We start from the raw sequence: 16,618 nt of genomic DNA on the forward strand, positions 1-16,618 counted from the left end.
CCTTGATCCTTTGGCAGGTATCACAATGTGCCACAAATCGTGCAATATCCGCTTTCATTCCATTCCACCAGTATTTTTGCCTTATGTCCATATACATTTTGGTGGATCCTGGGTGGATGGAGTAAGCCGAGTTATGGGCTTCGTCCATGATTAATTGCCGAAAATCTCCATTCTGGGGAACACAAATTCTATCCTCGTACCATAACGTCCCCTTATTGTCCACTCTGAAACCTGGCGCTTTGTTTTCTCCGGTTTGTTTGCGGATTTTCATTAACTCTTGATCCGATCGTTGGGCCTCTCTAATCCCATCTTCTAGTGTCGACTGAACGTTTAGTACTTGGCTGGAACCTCGAGGAACAATGTGCACATTTAATCGTGCCATTTCCTCGCGCAGATTGTCATCCTTGGGTCCATAGGATTTCCGGCTTAAGGCATCGGCTACCACGTTCGCCTTTCCGGGGTGATAATGGATTTCCAAATTGTAATCCTTAACCAACTCCAGCCATCTCCTCTGCCTTAGGTTCAAATCCGGTTGGGTAAAGATGTACTTCAGACTCTTATGGTCAGTGTAAATCTCACACTTATTCCCGATCAAGTAATGCCTCCAGATCTTGAGGGCATGCACTACGGCTGCTAATTCTAAGTCATGGGTCGGATAGTTCTGCTCGTGGTTCCGGAGTTGGCGGGAGGCATATGCAACGACTTTCCCATCTTGCATCAGCACACACCCTAATCCTTGTCGGGATGCATCACAATAAATGACAAAATCCCGATGGATGTCCGGTAGGGTTAGCACTGGGGCGGTTGTCAGCCTTTGTTTCAACTCTTGAAAACTTCTTTCACAGCTTTCCGTCCAGGCGAACTTCTTCTCCTTCTTAAGAAGTTCCGTCATGGGTCGGGCTATCTTGGAAAATCCCTCGATAAATCTCCGATAGTATCCGGCTAATCCAAGAAAACTTCTGATTTCACTAACATTAGTCGGTCGCTGCCAGTTGGAAACTGCTTCGACCTTCTCTGGGTCCACTGCTACACCTTCCGCGGTTAGGATGTGACCAAGGAAAGCTACTCTCTCCAGGCAGAATTCGCACTTGCTGAACTTGGCATATAGCCTATGTGTCCTTAGCTTTTCCAATACTACCCGCAGATGTTGCTCATGTTCCTGAATACTCTTGGAGTAGATAAGTATGTCGTCGATAAAGACTACAACAAACTTATCCAGTTCGTCCATAAATACCTTGTTCATGAGGTTCATAAAATAGGCAGGGGCATTGGTTAGTCCGAAGGACATTACGGTGAACTCAAATTGCCCGTAGCGAGTGACAAAAGCTGTCTTAGGGATGTCACTTTCCCTAATCTTGAGTTGAAAATATCCTGACCTTAAATCGATCTTGGAAAAGTACTTGGCTCCTTTTAGCTGATCGAACAGGTCATCAATCCTGGGGAGGGGGTACTTATTCTTAATGGTAACTTCATTCAGTGCCCGGTAATCTACACACATCCTCATGCTCCCGTCTTTCTTTTTGACAAACAGAACTGGGGCTCCCCATGGCGACGAGCTTGGTCTAATGAAACCAATTCGTTGCAGTTCTTCTAGTTGCTTCTTTAATTCTGCTAACTCAGATGCCACCATCCTATAGGGTCTTTTGGCTATAGGGGAGGTTCCAGGGATAAGGTCAATGATGAATTCTATATCCCTATCCGGCGGCATACCGGGAAGTTCTTCGGGGAAGACGTCTGGGTATTCGTTTACTACCGGGACTTCTTCTAAGGGCTTGGCTTCCATGCTAAACATCATTGAGTCAAACTTACTATCCCGGGTGTGGCAGATCACTTGTATTCCTTCGGGGTTTGTTAGGTGTACCACTTTGTCAGTGCAGCCTATGAGACCATTGTGTCGGCTTAACCAGTCCATCCCAAGGATCACGTCTATTCCCCCGGACTTAAGTACTACCAAATCTGCTAGAAATTCTACCCCACTTAAATTGATCCTTACCCATGGACAGCCTAATTGACAAATGATGTCGCCTCCAGGCGTCCGGGTTAATAGGGGTGTATTTAGTAGTACTGTGGGTATTTTGTGTTTTTCCACAAAGCTTGAGGATATGAACGAGTGCGATGCTCCAGAATCAAATAATACTGTTGCCAGAGCTAAGTTGACTAGGTACTCACCGAGCACTACGCCCTGAGCTTCTTGAGCCTCCTGCGCATCGATGTGATTGACGCGGGCTCGTCCAAATGATTGCTGGGGCTGCTTCGTCTGCTGGCTGTTGTCGTTGTTGCGGATAGGCACTCGGTTGGCACCGGTCAGGGCTGGTCTGGGTCCATTCACTGTGTTGGAGAAGGTTGACGTAGCTGGCTTGTTCTTGGCATAAGGGCAATTGGCAATGTAATGCCCTGTTTCACGGCAGTTGAAACATGCCCTAACATTGTTGTTGTCGGGGGCGATCTGACTTGCATTGCTCTGCGGGGCCCTCGTGGTATTCTGACTCCTAGGCGGGGCCTGTGATCCTGTCACTTGGGACTGAGTCCTATACTGCATTGGGGCCTGAGATCTTGGTGCAGTGTAGTTGGTGTTCCTCAGCTTTTGGTAGCGGTCCTGTTGGCGGGCCTTGCTTTCCAGGAATTTGCGTTTATTATCCTTTCTCTCTTCAGCTTTGGCCCTTTCTGTGAGGATAGCCTTGTTCATCAGGGTGTTGAAGTCCGGATAGATCTGGGGAGTAAGCAAGGTCCGGAGTTCTGGGCTTAACCCCTTCTTGAACATGTCTTGCTTCTTATCGTCGTCGTTCACTTCTTCCGGCGCGTACCGGGCCAATTCTATGAACCGGTGGGTGTATTCTTCCACTGACATGCTTCCTTGTTGTAGTGCGCGGAATTCATCCGCCTTGCGCTTCATAGTGGCCGAAGGGATGTGGTAGCGGCGGAACTCCCTTACGAATTCTCCCCAGGTGATGGTAGAGGCATCTTCGGCTGCGGCACAATAGTTTTCCCACCAGGATAATGCTGTTCCGGTGAGCTGGTGGGCTGCCAGAAGGACTTTATCCCGGTCCTGGCATTCGAATGGTTCGAGCTTCCTCTGAATTACTCGCAACCAGTCGTCAGCATCCAACGGGTTGCAGGATACGGCGAAGGTAGGTGGCTTGGTCCTTAGAAAGGCCGTCAGCTTGTCGTTCATATTCTGCCCTCGTGGCTGCCGGTTAATGAGGGCATTCGCCAGAGTCTCCAGTATGAGGGTCTGGTTATGGATGATCTGCGCCAGGTCTCCGAGGGGTGGGGGTGGTGGTAGTTGTTCTCCTTCTTGACTTCCCCCTCGGTTCTGGCTTACTTCTTGTTCTCCTTGGGGAAGATCTTGTTCAACGGGATGTGCTCCGACACTAGCGGCTACGGGGTTCCGGCCACGGGAGGCCCTCGCGACGTTCCGGGGGGTCACCTGTTGATTGGGTAAACTAGGGTTACGATTATGTGATGTTTAAGTTGTTTAATTCGTATATATATAAGGCAGAATCTACCTCCTGCCGGTACTCATATAAATAATCAGCACACAACAAACCAGCAAACAACATCACAAACAACAAGCACAAACCATTTTATTACTGCAAGGGGGTTACAACTTAGGGTAAGGCTAGGTATCGTACTACTCGTCTGGGATCAGGTACCACAACAAAAGTGGCTGGGACACATTACTAGGGTGGCGCCGGTCATTTTACTCGCGGGGCAGGCCTTCTTCTGGGGCGGAGAGCGCGAGTGATCCTTGCTCGCCGTCCTCTGGGTTTCCACCGGTCAGGGGTTGCGCTTGAGCATTCCTTTCGACGGCGGCAGCAGAGCTTTCAGGGTTTCCGGGTGGGGCTTGTGTGTTTCCAAAAAGGGGTCCCCATCCTATGATGGGCGTCCCGAGTAAAACATGATCCTCCCCAATTGCCGGGACTGGTGTCCCACTCCGGGTCCAATCTTGCATGCGCCGGTCTCGGGCTTGCCTGAGGCTTTCTTGGGCGACTGCTTCGTTACTGACCGCGGCTGCGGCTCTTGCCTCGGCGTGGGCGGCTCGGATCTGCTGTAATCTCACTGCGAGCTCCGCTTGCTCGGCTCGATGGGTCTGCTCCCTTAGAAGGTTGGCTTGCTCATCAAAAAGTTGATCCAGGGCGGCTAGGTAAGTAGCTACTTGGTACAGGGGGCCTTCTTCGTGGCGACGTCGTTCCAAGTTTCTCATGCGTGCTTCCCAGACTGGGGTTCTGATGGCCGGCGGGAAGAACTTTGCTGGTGTGGGGGCGAGGTGTTCTTCAAAAATCCGCACAGATAACGGAGTGCTTTTCTGATGGCCAGGGGGTAGGTATCTTGGTGCCTAAATCCTGTGGCGGTCGCTCGCCAAGGCTAGATGTCGGGGTAGCGGTTGCTCCTGGCGATGACCAGGATCACCCTGCAGCGGAGGGTACCATGGTGTCGTACTCTCGGCTGTAGTACCTTGGGCGTTCCGTAACGCCAAGGTCTTCCAGGGTGTTGATTAAGAGGCTGGGGAATCCAGGTGCAGCTTGGCAATCGCCCTGGGTCCATCCTTCCTCAGCCATCTGAAACAGGAAAGGGTAAACAACCTGGTACAGGTGCAAAAGGGAGTAGATGATATTTATTATTACAACAAGGGTGGTACAGTTTTCATAGATACGTGATCATTAGGGTAGGGTTTTGGCTAGGGGGCTAATCCTATCATGGGGATTCTTCCTCGGTCCTAATAGAGTGCTTCTTTATTGGAAGGAACTGATCCATCTCGTTTTCGGTCTGAGTACCCTTATCCCAATGGGTTTCCATGGGTTCTTCTTCTTCTTCCTCTATCCACCCACCTATTCCATTGCGGTTCTCGTATTCTTGTATCTGGACTTGGAGGGCGGCTACGGAATACTCGGCGTTTGCAGCTCTTGTTCGTTGCTCCTCCAGCTCCTGGGTTATCTTTTCAATCCCATGGATTAGCTGCTTCAGTTGTGCCGCCTGCTCACGGTAGAGTGCATCCAAGCCAGTAAGGTAGATGGACAGGTGGGAGACCGTATCTTCTAGGTCTTCTTCTTCTCGTCCAAGTCCCCTCATTCGGGCAATCCAAGTGCGTCCTCTTCCCTCAGCGGGTGGGAAAAATCCCATAGGAGTCCGCTGGAGGTGGTGCCTAAAGAGCACACGCAGCCGGCGCAGGGCTTTACGGGAGGCCTTTCGATAGGTGTCGGGGAAGCGGAAACCAGTGGTGGAGATGAACCAAGGGTCCACATCAGGGTAGCGGGTGCTTCTCTCCACAAAAACCATTATGTCGCACCGAAGGGTGCCTCCTGCGATGTACTCACGGTAGGCATACTCCGGTGGTTCCATAATCCCAACGCGTTCCAGGCTAAGCAATAGCAACTTGGGGAGGCCGGGCTCTGCGTGGCAGATTCCGCTAACCCATCCATTGCCAGCCATCTGGAACAAGGCAAAAACCAGTGGTGAGTGTTTGTGCAGAAAATTTCTAAATCGGAACAAGTTCTAGGGCTTGAAAAGGGGTCTCGCTCCTAGGGTCACGTCCTACGGCCAGCCTACGGCTCTGATATCACCTGAAGCGTCCCCCCCCATCAGGGAAGACTTAAAAGCGCTAATTTATCAGTCCCAGGAGGCTGATAACACTTTTATTACAACAGGTGGTACATCACCGTACAACTCTTCGCGGTAATGGGCAGTGAAGCGCCACTATCGCGAGGATTACAACTAAAACCCACACCACTACACTAGTTACGAAAAGAGGATCATCAGAGTCTTGCGCCATGCGGAATCCAACGGTGGCCTCAACCACAGGCAAGACTGGGTGCAGGACGAAACCCTACTCGTTGTCTTCGGGGACGTAGTCTGGGTCTTCCACTGTAAAAATAGGAATGGGGTGAGTACGAACGTACTCAGCAAGTCCAATCACACCCACGGAGGGGGTATAACAGAATTTAATGCAAAGGACAATCCAAGGGTACGGTTAGGGTTTATTTTGCGGAAAACTCGGTTACATGCAAGGGTTCATTTCGAAAACGTTTCAAAACAAGTTTTCCAATACCAAGGAGCACACGATGTTGATCCACACAGGATCCAAGTTTTAAACTGCTACCGGACTCCCCGTCCGCCGTAGCACACGGCACAACTGCCGGACACTTTCCAAACAACTCACACCAGCCCATCCATTCCCAGAGAGAAACACTAGTTATGTGACCACACCATAACTTGCCCAGTACCGTGGGCACGGCTATTCGAATAGATTTTCAACTCTGCAGAGGTGTGCAACTTTACCCACAGGTGGGGTACCACAGCACGAACACCTTGGTGCCGGTGCAGATCCCAACAAAGCCATTACCCACCTTAGCTAGACCCGACTAGCCACCACGGGATCCATCAAGGGGTCATTCGACCTATCACCGAGGTTTAACCGGGGCATAAGTCACGCAGAGCTTATCCCGTCTCCTTGATCACCCGTTGCTCTCAGCTCTCCTGATGGCTATCAGGCTAACTAGTGGGATTTATGCTAAGCCGTTGCCCATACAACGGTCAAGTGGTTCGCACGACAAGAAGCTAGGTGGGATGTCACATCAACTCGGTCCTTAGGGGTGACAGGATGGATATCCCCCTTCCTCGCTCAACCACACAGGTACGAGCACACCAACGGCAATTCACACAGAAATGCCATCCATCCCGTCTAACTCGTCTTTCAAAACCACATTGTATCCCTTCCCACACACACACATTTTCTTTATAAAATCAGGTGGTCAAGGTAGGGTTATCTCAAACAAGGGTGGCTATCCTACCATGTTTTCAGCACGCAAAACCATGCAATTTTATAAAACAGGCCACTGGGTTGTGTTTATAAAAACTAGAACAGAAACATGCATCAAAGGGCGGAATTGAACTTGCCATCGTCAAACACTTGCGGGAGGTCCTGATCGTAGCACTGCCCCTCGGGTTCGGGGTCGCAGTACTGGTCTTCGTTTGCTTGGTCACGCTCGGGACCTTCCTCGTTCACTCCGTGTCCTACGACGCAAACAAACAGACACACAATCAAGCACAAGAATTAAAAGCTTTCATCGTTAAGCTCGAATCGGAAATAATTTAGTTATGGAGTTAGGGGTGCTATCTTTGGGTGGTTTCTTAATGGCATGGCTAAAACTATACTAGAAGCGGAGTGGTAAAGTTTCGGGTCAATCGGAGGTCGTTTCGCACATAAAATGACGCGCTAAAGGTGGTTTCAGGGCTTAAACGGGGGTCCAGGGACTTGTTCGTAATTATCTAAAGGGGGTAAGGGCTTATTCGTTAATCCTAGAAATACCCTGTGCGTGCTAAAAAGTATCAAATATATCTTGGTTTATGTATCGAGGGATTCGATTTGAAATTACTGAAAGCGTAGGGTTTCTTTTGCAAAAGAAGTAGATAGGGGGGTTTCTTTTGGAGGAAAACAGAAAAGGGGAGGGGGCTATGGGCAAAAACGCCCCTTTCTTCCTCCCTCCTCCCGCACAGAGCAGAGAAGGGGAAGGTGGGGCGCCGGCGCCCAGCCACATCCGGCGGCCTAGGGCTCGGGGCGGCTCGGGAGAGAGGGGAAAAGAGAGAGGGGGTCACGGGGAACTAGTTCCCGGCCTCACCTCGGCTTGGGACGCGGTGAGGGAGCGGGCCCACGGTGGGGGGGCGGCGGCCGGTGGTGGGGTGCGCGGCGGCGGCGCTAGGGGCAGGGGAAGGTGGGTAGGGCGGTGGTGGTGGTCGTGGTGGGGGTGAGCCGCGCGGGTGGCCTATTTATAGGCCGAGGGGGGGGGGCGGTGAGGCGGAGGGGATTGGGGCGGCCGGCGGGCGGTGCGGGCGCCATTAATGGCGTCCCGGCCGCTTGCGGCCGTCGCGACGTGGCGTGCGGCGCGGGTGCGGGACGGGAAGCGACGGCGCGCGCGCGGGCAGGACGCGGTAGCGGCGAGCGGCGCGGCACGCGCGGGTGCAGGGCGCGCGCGGCGCGGCGTGTCGCGGGTCCGGGGCGAGGGCGCGGCGGCGAGCGGCGCGGTCACGCGGGGCACGCGGGGCACGCGGGCATGCGGGGCGAGCGCGTGCACGCGGCACGGCCAGGGCAGCGCGGGCGCGGCGCACAGGGCCGGCGCACGGCCGTGCTGTGCTCGAGAGCAGGGGAAAGGGAAAACAGGAAGGAAGGAAGAAGAAGAGGAAAGGGAGGGAAAAGAAAAGAAGGAAAAGGGAAAGGGTAGGAAAAAGAAAAAGGAAGAGAAATAGGGAGAAGAGAGGGAAAAGAAAAAGAGGGAGGGAGAAGTGCCGGCGCCGGTCGCGGCGGCGACCGCGGCCGGTCGGCCACGCGCGGGGAAGCGCGCGGCGCGAGGGGGTTGCGTCGGCGTTGATCGCGGAGAGCGGTCGCGCGCGGTTGTCGTGACGTGGTGGCGAGAGTCGAGGCGGTGCGCGTGGGGAAAGCCGGGCGCTGTGCGGCACAGGGCGGGGAATGTGACGGCGTGCATGCGGCGGTGAAACGGAGGGAGTCAGGATTTTACGACGGGTAAATTTTTCGGTCAGGGCACCTTAACGCGTTATTTAAATTCGAAATTTTCGGGACGTCACATATTTTCTCTCGTCCGATAAAAGAATTTGGTTCCAGACTAGAAGTTTCACTCTCGTTCTCGTGTGGGCGTGACCGCCGGGCAGACGCCGAATCGAGCTCCGATGCTTGCCTCGTGCATCCGGACAGGACGGCATGTGCCGAGGCGGGCCAAGACAGTGTGGCGTGGCTGGGATGGCTCCGATCCGACCCTGGTACAGCAGACGGAACCGACCGTTCACCCGTCCCATTCCGTCACCCTAGAGCAGTGGGCCGCTGCCTCCCTTCCAACCTCAAATCCAGCCGACTTCTGAAGCGTCCCCTCATCAGAGGTGACTAAATGTAATACAAATATTAGTCCCAGTAGGCTGATAACACATTTATTACAACAGATGGTTCATTACCATACAAACCATCGAGGTAGTAGGCACTAAAGCACCACTATCAAGAGGGACAACATAAGGACTATAAACCAAACCAAAGTGCCAACGAAATCTAAGATAACATCAGAATCTTGCGCCATAGTAAGCTTCCTGTGGAGACCCTGAACCACAGGCAAGATTGGGTGCAGGACGGCGACCTACTCGACGTCTTCAGGAACGAAGTTCGGATCCTCCTTTGTAAAAACTGGGCAAGAGTGAGCACATACGTACTCAACAAGTCCAACCACACCCACGGAGGGGAATAATAAAGATCATGCACAGGATATATCAAGGATGAGGCTAGGGTTCATTTGCGATAAAGCGAGGTTTTACACATGTAAGGGTTCATTTAATAAAAGAGTTTTCTCAAGATATTTCTGTAGTAATCGAATAATAAGTGGGGTTGATCCTACACAAAGGATCCAAGTTTTAATGCTACCGGACTCCACATCCACAGTAGCTCACGGCACAACTGCCGAGCACTTTCAAAACAACTCACGCCACAAAACTAATCATCCCAAAATGTCTATTGAAGTGACCATGCCGTAACTCGTCCAATACCGTGGACACAGCTATTCGAATAGATTTTACACTCTGCAGAGGTTGTACACTTTACCCACAAGTAGGGTACCGCACTACGAACACCTTAATATCGCTGCGGATCCTAACAAAGCCATTACCCACCCTAGCTGAATCTAACTAGCCAACACGGAAGCAACCATAGGGTTAATGACCTATCAACAAGGTCATAGCCGGGACATAACTCACACAGATGGTATTCCTTCTCCATGATCTCCCGTTGCTCACCCGCTCTCCTTTTTGGCTAGCAGAACAACTAGTGGGGTTTATGCTAAGCCGTTGCCCACACAATGGTCGAGTGGTTGTACAATAAGTGGGTTAGACAAGATGACACCTCAGTTCATCCTTACATTAACAAGACGGACATCTTCCAACCATGCTAAACCACAAAGGTACAAGCTCACCAGTGGCATTTCACACAGAAAACGCCGTCCATCTCATCAGGTTATATCTTTCTTTTATTTTCCCGAAATCCCATTTTATCTTTTAAAACACTCACACCCTTATTTTTGGTAAATCGCTTTGTGGTCATGATTTTTTTTCAAAAACGCAGGAGAGCTGCGCTTCTTTGCATTAGAGAGAGAAATGGTAGTCCCCTTACATTAACCTTGTCTCATACAGGGACCAAATATGAGACTCGGTTTACAGCTCAGAAAAGAAAAGAGCTAACCACACAAAACTGAAACAAACTTGACCAAAAACACCCATAACCGAGGCTACTCTAAGGAGAAAGTCCTCTGCCGACCTCCAGTTTCTCCAACCTCTTGGCACCTGCCATGCACCACAAGTCATGCTCTGCCTTGATGTCTCTCATAATGGAGGAAACCGAAGGAGAGGCGCCATTAAAAACACAATCATTTCTATGCTTCCATATGACCCAGGCTCCCAAAATGATTAAGGAATTTACTCCTTTCTTTTTCTCCTTCTGAACTTTCTTCATTGCTTTTCGCCACCAGTAAGCAAAATTTCTTTCATTCGATCTGGGAGCCGCTGAAACGAGATCCAATGCTTGGAACAAATAGAACCATACTTGCCTCGCGACTACACAGGTAGTCAACAAGTGCTGGGCAGTTTCTTCTTCTTGGTCACAAAGTGGGCATTTGTCCGGGTGCTCAAGGCCCCTCTTGGCCAAACGATCCGCTGTCCAACAGCGATTCTGAATTGCCAACTAGAGAAACAATTTACACTTGCCCGGCGCCCATGATTTCCACAACCGGCACCATGGTTCAAAGGTTACTGAACCATTGAAATACGACCTGTACGCCGATTTGGAGGAATATTGACCTGAACCATCGAGCAGCCAGATGTGTTGATCTTCTTGGTCACCATGGAGAGTGATGTTCATAATACAGTCCCAAAGTCTCAAAAATTCTCTGATCCCATGCCAAGATAAACCGCCTCCATTTCTAATGTCTTGCAGCCATTGCTCATCGGCAAGAGCATCGGCCACAGTCCTAATCCTTCGAATTCTTGGAGCAATGACAGCAAACACCGTCGGCGCCAAAGTTTCAATAGAACAGCCACGTATCCACCGATCAGTCCAAAAGAGAGTATTGTTCCCGTTGCCTACTTCCGTGGTAACCGCAACTGCAAACAAAGCCAGGGTGTTAGGATGAGAAGGAAGCTCTAAATCAGTCCACGGCCTATCCATCCGTGTCTTCTTAAACCATTGCCACCGCATCTGTAAGGCCCAAGACATGACCTCCAAGTTTGGTATGGCCAAACCCCCAAGATCATGGGGGCGCGTGACTTTAGACCACGCCACCAAACAACATCCTCCATTCGCCTTCTCTTTTCCTTGCCAAAGAAAACCCCTCAGAATTTTTTCCACCGCTTTGATGAACCATTTGGGAACGTTCATAGCTATGAGCAAGTACATCGGGATGGCAGCCAAGACAGACCTTACCAAAGTCGCCCGACCAGCTTTGTTCAAACGGGAAGTTTATCCGCAATCTTCTCAATCCATGGCATAAGATCAGACTTTCGTAGCTTCTTATTGGACAAGGGAAGTCCCAAATAAGTGCATGGAAATTCTAAAACTGCACAAGGAAGTGTCTCATTGATCACAGTTGCAGGGACTTCTTCACACCGAATAGGCACAATATTACTCTTCTGCAAATTTGTTTCCAACCCAGAGGCTTCCCCAAATATAGTAAGGATGTCTCTCGTTAGTAGCAGCTCATCTTCTACTGGTTTAATGAATAACGCAACATCATCAGCATAAAGTGATAGCCGCTGACCTGCAACCCGGGTGGATATCGGCTGCAGCAACCCTTCTTCTTGTGCTTTCACAAATAAACTATTCAGGACATCCATGGCAAGAATGAACAACATAGGGGATAGAGGATCCCCCTGCCGCAGCCCTCGTTGATGTTGGATTAATTCTCCCGGCTCACCATTTAGAAGAATCTGAGTTGAAGAGGTGGAGAGCAAATTAGCGACCAAATTGCACCAAGTCGCGCCAAAACCCAAATGCCGCATGGCTTCCATCAAGAAGACCCAAGAAACCGAATCAAATGCTTTTGTGATGTCAAGTTTGAGGAATAGACTAGATACCTTCTGGCGATGCAAAGTTTTGACTGTCTGTTGCACTAGCATAAAGTTGTCATGAATAGATTGTCCTCTGATGAATGCACTTTGATTTGTTGCAACCATAGCATCCAGTCGTGGGGCAAGACGGTTGGCGAGGATTTTAGTGATAAGCTTAGCAAAACTATGTACTAAGCTTATGGGCCGAAAGTCCCTTGCCGTGTTAGCATCCACTTTCTTTGGTATCAAGGTAATGTAGGCCGCGTTTAGCAGGCCAAGACCCCTAGCATCACCTTGCTGTAGGGTTAATATTGCAGCCATAAATCCAATTTAGTCACTGACCAACAAGCCTTATAAAACCGACCTGTATAGCCATCAGGCCTTGGCGCCTTGTCGGCCGGCAGGGACCTAATGGTTTCCCATACTTCATGCTCCGTAATTGGAGCATCGAGCTCGGATAAATCTAGTCCTTCTCTGTGACAAAATTCCAAGTCCAGTGCATGTGTTGTGATGGAAGCCGTACCCAAAAGCTGCTCATAAAAATCAAACAATACCTTGTGCTTGTCCTCCTGAGATGTTGCCATATGATCCCCATCAAGAAGTTTAGGAATATAATTTTTCCGCTTCCTGTACGCTGCCTGCTTGTGAAAGAATGATGTGTTCGCATCCCCATCTTTCAATTGTTTAACTCGAGACCGGAGTCTCGCAATAGTTCTTTCCAATGAGGCCAATCGCAAGCAAAGTTTTTTGAGTTCTTTTCTCAGCCATTCCTCCCCTGGGCTCAAACTCCTAGAGTCTTGTGCTACCTTAAAATATAATAAAGGGAATAAAAGGTAATAAGCATCTCTAGCAGTAGTTAATGTCCAACAGAGCAAATCCTATATAGACATTAACCTAGGTCATCAAGGAATAGTCATAGCAATCGAGGGGTGGCTATCCAACCATGTCTTGCAATAAAATAATGCATTTTATAAAACGGGCCAATAGGTTGTGTATATAAAACTGGGATAAATATGCATCAAAGGATGGGATTGGACTTGTCATCCTCAAAGCCTTCCGGAAGCTCCTCCTCGAGGTACGAGTCTTCGGGCTCCGGCTCGCGGTCCTGCTCCTCCTCGGTCACACCGTCGGCTACAACACACAAACAATCACACAATAAAAACAAAGTTCGCCGACGAGCTAAAAAAAAGGGAAATAGAGAGCTTTGATTAAAGAGTAGAGGAGACTATTATATTTGTTGGATGTGGATCTTGAGACTTGGAGAGAATATTTGATGCGTGGTGGAGTTTGGAATCGATTCAGAATATAATATCGCATGAAATGTGGGGCTGCGGACTGCATAAGGAGGAAAAGTGGAGGGGGTTTTGCACAAGTCTGCCTTTCTTCTTCCTCGAGACAGAACAAGAGGGGGAGGGGAACAGTAGGAGGGGGGCGGCCAGGCCATGGACGCCGACCCCCTGGCGCATGGCAACACCCGGGGAGGGGGGGAAAATAGAGAGGAGGCCGAGGGGGTCCGATTCCGGCCCTCACCTCGTGCGGAGACGGTCTACGGATGGCTGTCCACGGTGATGGGTGGTGGGCGGCAATGGTGAGTAGCGGCGGCGAGCTGCAGCGTGAGGTAGAGGAGGAGAGGTGTTGGGGCGGTGTGGGCGGAGTGAGGGGCGGCTTGGGGTCTGATTTATAGGCCGAGAGGAAGAGGGGAGATGGCCGGCATGGGGGGGTCACGGGCAGTACAGGAGCCTTGCCATTAATGGCGGCCGAGATGCTCGGGGATAAAGCGTGAGCTGCGAGGGCGAGGGGACGGGACGGAGATGGGCCAGCGCAGCAGCGGGCCTGAAGCGTCCCCCCATCAGGGAAGACTTAAAAGTGATGCTTTATCAGTCCCAGGAGGCTGATAACACTTTTATTACATCAGATGGTACATCACCGTACAGCTGTACGCGGTAATGGGCAGTGAAGCGCCACTATCGCGAGGATTACAACTAAAACCCACACTACTACACTAGCTATGAAAAGAGGGTCATCAGAGTCTTGCGCCATGCGGAGTTCCAGTGGTGGCCTTAACCACAGGCAAGACTAGGTGCAGGACGAAACCCTACTCGATGTCTTCGGGGATGTAGTCTGGATCTTCCACTGTAAAAGTAAGAATGGGGTGAGTACAAACATACTCAGAAAGTCCAATCACACCCACGGAGGGGGTATAACAGAAATCAATGCACAGGACAATCCAAGGATAAGGTTATGGTTCATTTGCGGAAAACTTGGTTGTATGCACAGGTTTGTTTAAAAACATTTCCAAAACAAGTTTTCTAATACCAAGGAGCACACGATGTTGATCCACACAGGATCCAAGTTTTAAACTGCTACTGGACTCCCCGTCCGCCGTAGCACACGGCACAACTGCCGGACACTTTTCAAACAACTCACACCAGCCTAACCATTCCCGGAGAGAAACACTAGTTATGTGACCACACCATAACTTGCCCAATACCATGGCCACGGCTATTCGAATAGGTTTTAACTCTGCAGAGGTGTGCAACTTTACCCACAGGTGGGGTACCACAGCACGATCACCTTAGTGTTGGTGCAGATCCCAACAAAGCCATTACCCACCTTAGCTAGACCTGACTAGCCACCACGAGATCCATCAAGGGGTCATTCGACCTATCTCCGATGTTTAACCGGGGCATAAGTCACACAGAGCTTATCCCTTCTCCTTGATCACCCGTTGCTCTCAGCTATCCTGATGGCTACCAGACTAACTAGTGGGATTTATGCTAAGCCGTTGCCCATACAACGGTCAAGTGGTTTGCACGACAGGAAGCTAGGTGAGATGACACATCAACTCGGTCCTTAGGGGTGACAAGATGGATATCTCCCTTCCTCACTCAACCACACAGGTACGAGCACACCAACGGCAATTCACACAGAAATGCCATCCATCCCGTCTGACTCATCTTTCAAAACCACATTTTACCACGTCCCACACACACGCACTTTCTTTATAAAACCAAGTAGTCAAGGTGTGGTTATCACAAACAAGGGTGCCTATCCTACCATGTTTTCGACAGGCAAAACCATGCAATTTTATAAAACAGGCCACTGGGTCATGTTTATAAAGACTAGGATAGAAACATGCATCAAAGGGCGGGATTGAACTTGCCATCATTAAATCCTTGCGGGAGGTCTTGATCAAAGCACTGTCCCTCGGGTTTGGGGTCGCAGAACTGGTCCTCGTTCGCTTGATCACAGTCGGAACCTTCCTCGTTCACTCCGTGTCCTACGACGCAAACAAACAGGCACACAATCAAGCGAAAGAACTAAAAGCTTTTATCGTTGGGCTTGAATCGGAAATAATTTAGTTATAGAGATAGGGGTAATATTTTTGGATAGTTTCTTAATGGCATGGTTAGAACTATACTAGAAAGGGCGTGGTAAAGTTTTGAGTCGATCGGAGACCGTTTGGCACATAAAATGACGATTTAAAGAGGGTTCTGGGGTTAAACAGGGGTCCAGGGGCTCATTTGTAAATGGTTATGAAGCGGAAAAGGGCTTGGTTATAAATTTTAGGAACATTTGGGGTATGTTAGAAAGGTGTAGGGACCTAACTAAGATTAAATATATGAGACGGGGGTCTTAGTTTCCTGAATAGATAAAAGCAGAAGGGCCTATAAGCAAAAGTGGCACAAGGGGGTTCTTTTTAGGGAAAAAGGGAGAAAGCCAGGGGGTTTTGTGGAAAGCTGCCTCTTTCTTCCTCCTCTCCCCATGGGAAACAGAGGAGGGGAGGTGCAGGGCGCCGGCGGCGGTCGATCCGACTGGTCCGGGCCCGACATCGGCCGTGGAGGGGGGGGGGGAAGGAGGAGGGAGGCGAGGGGGACTGATTCCTGGCCTCACCTCGGGCGGGGGCGGCGTGAGGAAGCGGGGCGACGGAAGCAGGCGGCGGCGGTTGCAGGGGCACGGCGGGGCGGTGCCGGAGCTTGGGGAGGCGAGGGTCTAGGTGGCGTTGTAGGTTGTGGGGGTGCCGGGGGTGCTCCTCGGCCCCTTTTATAGGCGCTTGAGGCGGTGAAGGCCAGGGTGCGGCGGTGGCGGTGCCCGGCGGGCATCATGGGGCGCCATAAATGGCGCTCCGACTGCTTGTGGTCGTCGCGGAGCGGCGCACGGGTGGCGAGGCGGACGCCAGGGGGACGGGACGTCTCGGGTGAGTGGCGAGCGGCGCGGCAGCTTGGCGTGGCCGGACGGCGGAGGGTGCGGCCTGCAGTGCCGCGCGTGGGCGCGCACAGAGGCGGTCGGCGGTGAAAGCGGGGTGCGTACGCGGGTCTGCGCGCTGGCGGACGCGGGCTCGGGCGCCGAGGTAGGCGGGCGGCCCAGCGGCCCAGCGGGGCGGGGCGCACAGGTGGCCGGAGTCGTGTAGCAAGCGACGGGCGGCGCGGCCACGCGCGGGGGAACGCGCGCACGCGCGCGCGGCGCGGCGGAGCGTGGGCCAGGGGCGTGGTGCGAGTGACGGGCGGCACGGCGCGGCGCACGGCCACGCTCT

The sequence above is a fragment of the Panicum hallii genome, chromosome 2 (assembly GCF_002211085.1).
Source record: "Panicum hallii strain FIL2 chromosome 2, PHallii_v3.1, whole genome shotgun sequence".
In the NCBI taxonomy this organism is placed as follows: Eukaryota; Viridiplantae; Streptophyta; class Magnoliopsida; order Poales; family Poaceae; genus Panicum; species Panicum hallii.